At 44.8% G+C, this 3,639-nt stretch overlaps 1 long non-coding RNA gene across 1 annotated transcript; it reads left to right on the top strand.

Annotated features, from left to right (window-relative positions):
• The first annotated feature begins 666 nt into the window (after positions 1-666).
• LOC119138197 lies at positions 667-2,376 on the top strand. Its single transcript, XR_005101092.1, has 3 exons — positions 667-1,101; positions 1,454-1,550; positions 1,627-2,376. It is a non-coding gene; the product is annotated as an uncharacterized LOC119138197 (long non-coding RNA).
• Positions 2,377-3,639: the final 1,263 nt, after the last annotated feature.

Raw genomic sequence — 3,639 nt, 5'->3', positions numbered from 1 at the left:
TGTGTGTGATGTGTGTGTGTGTGTGTGTGTGTATCTGTGCCAAAGATAAAAGGCAGTGTATCAGAAGTGTCCCTCATCAAGCTTCCTCCTAGGTTAGGTTCATACTGCAGGACTTAATGGTTAGTTTGAATTGTTGGGTGGAATGTGGTGGTTTTTGTTTTGTTTTGCCTTTTTTTATTGTAAGCATTTTTAAAGTGACCTTATTGAAGATTGAAAGTGCCATAAAGAAATACAACCTTAAATATTTTGATTTCAAAATAATTGTTTTTTTAATTGTATAATTAAATAAAAAAGAATGAAAGAAACCCGTCAAATTCAAGTCAAATATTCACATTCACAACTTTGCACTTGAAACGACGAAAGCGAGGTGGCGCTAGTGTGCAAAGCGCCGTTGGAGAAACAGGAGAAGAAGGTTGCCATGGATTAGCGGACGTGACGTCAGGCCATTTGGTCAATTGAAGACCGGTGTGCACGGAAGTAATTATTAAATACAGGTGAAGCAAAATGGCGTCCTCCCGTGTGGCCACTTGGCGAGCAAATGTTTGTCGTTTGTTGCCGTTTCTCACGATGTGTTTTTGCTTGTTGCAGGATTTTCACACTTAAGGACTGCTACAGCGCTTGAGCAAAGCTCAGTAACGTCACAGTACACTTTCATTTCCTACAGGTGGGCTCTTTGGTTTTTGTGCCATTGTTTCGAATGTTTTTGTTTTTTTTAATGCTGGCCAGCTCATTTTTTTCTTTTCTTTCCCACGTGGTGGTTTTTACTGGGGGTTGAATGCAAATGTTTGTTTGACAAATTGTCCGCGTTTCTTGGTTCTGTTGAATATTGAGTGGTTTTATTCGACGTTTTCATGCAAACGTTTGGATGTGCTTTTTTTTGCCAAACAGATTGTTGCGAATTCTTATCAAAACCAAATATTCGTCCACTTTCGGTATTGGTCTACTCAAGGTTGACAAACTCATACCTAAAAAAAAAAAAAAACGTTTGCAAACATTTTTTCCCTCTGGTTTCCGCCCGTACGGGACACGCGCCCTCTTTGGACAGCTGAGCTCCATTCCGCCGATTTTGGACTGCAAACTTGGATCGTGTTTGGTCTCGAGGTAGGTTGCGTTTGGATAAGAAAATGTCCCGTCTTGTGCACTTGCGTCGCTCAATAAAACTGCCAATGAGTAATTTTGAGGTTATTTGTTAGATGTTAATTGACTTTACTCTGCCATAATGGCGCCGTCCGTGCATTAACTACGATGCTGCAACTACACGGCAGAAAAGAAAATGTCCCGACTTGAGCACAATTCTGAACAAGTTTTATTTGGCCATAATGGCGTTGTTCGTGTTGTAAATACGATGCTGCAGCTACATGCAACGCTCGCCCCCAGAAACTGCCAGTTTAATTTGTCTGTTTTACACCAATGTGTACACTATCTTGACATTGGCTTTTTTGTTTTTATATAGCCATAGAATGACGACTGCAGCTTTCTTATATAAAAAGTGAGCAGCAAGATCTCGAGGAGGTTTCAGTGAGGATAGAGATAATGCACTTCAAAATGAGGTGAGTTCATCTATGGTTGTCACATTCTCATGCCAATTGAAGTTACCAACACTCAATGGTGATGCGTGATTTGTAGGCTGGAAGAGGAGCCGAATGACATGAGGAAAGGACAAATTCTACACTCGGTCAAGAATCAAGCAGCACGCAAAAGTTGATACGTGTGGGGATCATGTGAGGGGGCAGTGTGGAGCTCTGGGACGCGCTTTGGTTATGGGTGCATGACGGAAAGGTTTTTGGAGTGGACAGTGTTTGGGGGTCTGATGGTTGGACTTGCTCAAGAGGTGCGCTGTAGTTGTGGTTGAGGTTGTGGCTTGTCTGGATCCAGAGCAGCGTTGTCTTGTGCTAGGATTGCCATTGACGGCGCATTGTAACCTTTGGGGGAGGACGTCGTCACGTCGATGGACACAAACAAAACTTTGACGTGGAGCTGAATGTCCAATTTTGCGATATGACTTGTTGACTATTGTAACATTTTGTCTTTTTCTAACCCATCACTGTCGTACTTGCGTTCTTTGTTCCCCCCTCGGTGTAGGGCGGTGTTGGAGCGAGCCGGTCCACGAGGTGCCAGAAACACAAACAGAACTTTGACGTGGAGCCAAATGTCCAATTTTGCGATATGACTTGTGACTATTGTAACATTTTGTCTTTGTCTAACCTACCACTGTCGTACTTGCGTTCTTTGTTCTCCCCTCGTTGTAGGGCGGTGGAGTGAGCCGGTCCCGAATGTCCAATTTTGCGATATGACTTGTAACATTTTGTGTCTTTTTCTAGCCTACCACTGTCGTACTTGCGTTCTTTGTTCTTCCCTCGACGTAGGGCGGCGTTGGAGCGAGCCTGTCCACGAGGAACCACCACCGGTCGAGGGTGCTCAAGACATAATGACGTGAGCAGCGCACGATTCATTGCATTCTGCCTTTTGCAGGCTGGACGCAAAAGGGGGGGGACGCACGGCCCGACGACAGTAACCAAGAGTAGCTAGCCGCTGTGATCAAGTAAGCAAGTGACCTCCAACTTGGGGTGCTCTTTGAGTTTCTGACATTGTTTGTGTTTCTGCAGATGGCAACCGGGACACGACACGATCTGATCAGAAGTGGACGGACTGCTGTGGCATCACTCTGAAGTATCCTGCAGCCAGCCGGGTTCTGAGGGAGACCCGCTTCCCTGGAGGCGTCGACCTGTGCAGCTTCAATGCGTGAAATGGTGTTTTTTCTTTTTTAATTCACACCAGTGGTGTCCAAACGTCTGAGGGCCGCATACTGAAACAAATTCCCAATTGTTTGACACAAATTCATTAAACACTAATCAATCATGACATTTTGCTCTTAATATTTTGTGCTACTGCTACAAAACGGTGTTCATTTTGAAGGTCATTCATGTGGTGTCTTGATAAACCTGACCTTGACACAGCAAAAATGAGGATAAACTACAATGTGCGTCTGAGTGAAATTTTGAACAGATGATTTGACTTGTAAACGGCATATCTTATTTGATGATGCCGTTGATCAGTCGTATTTTGGCGCTTCCCTCGTGGCCCATGTCCAATGGGCTTTTGTGGCAAATAGCCCCTAGGCTGCCGTTTGGACACCAATGGTGACGTGTGTCGGGCTGCACGTGTATTGGAAAGCTGCCATATGGTGGTCTGTTAAACATGTATTTTAAGAAACAAAAGATTTTTTCAGACCCCCAAACACTGTCCACTCCAAAAACCTTTCCGTCGTGCACCCATAACCAAAGCGCATCCCAGAGCTCCAACACGGCCCCTCCTGGTCACATGATCCCCACTCAACTTTAGCGTGCTGCACCCATAACCAAAGCGCGTCCTAGAGCTCCACACTGCCCCCTCCTGGTCACATGATCCCCACACTTCAACTTTTGAGTGCTGCTTGATTCTTGACTGGGTGTGGAATTGGTCCTTTCCTCGTGGAGTGGAGCTTAGCTGTCCAAAAAGGGCGCGTATGGGCGGAAACCGGAAGTAAAAATGTTTGCAAACGTTTTTTAGGTATGCGTTTTTCATGTATCAACCTCGAGTAGCCCAAAACTAAAAGTGGACGAGTATTTGGAGCCGAAAGTTTGGTTTAGATACGAATTA

This window comes from Syngnathus acus, chromosome 19 (assembly GCF_901709675.1).
Source record: "Syngnathus acus chromosome 19, fSynAcu1.2, whole genome shotgun sequence".
NCBI classification, from domain to species: domain Eukaryota; kingdom Metazoa; phylum Chordata; class Actinopteri; order Syngnathiformes; family Syngnathidae; genus Syngnathus; species Syngnathus acus.
The sequence above is the reverse complement of the archived record's forward strand: the minus strand, read 5'-3'. Positions and strand labels throughout refer to the sequence as shown.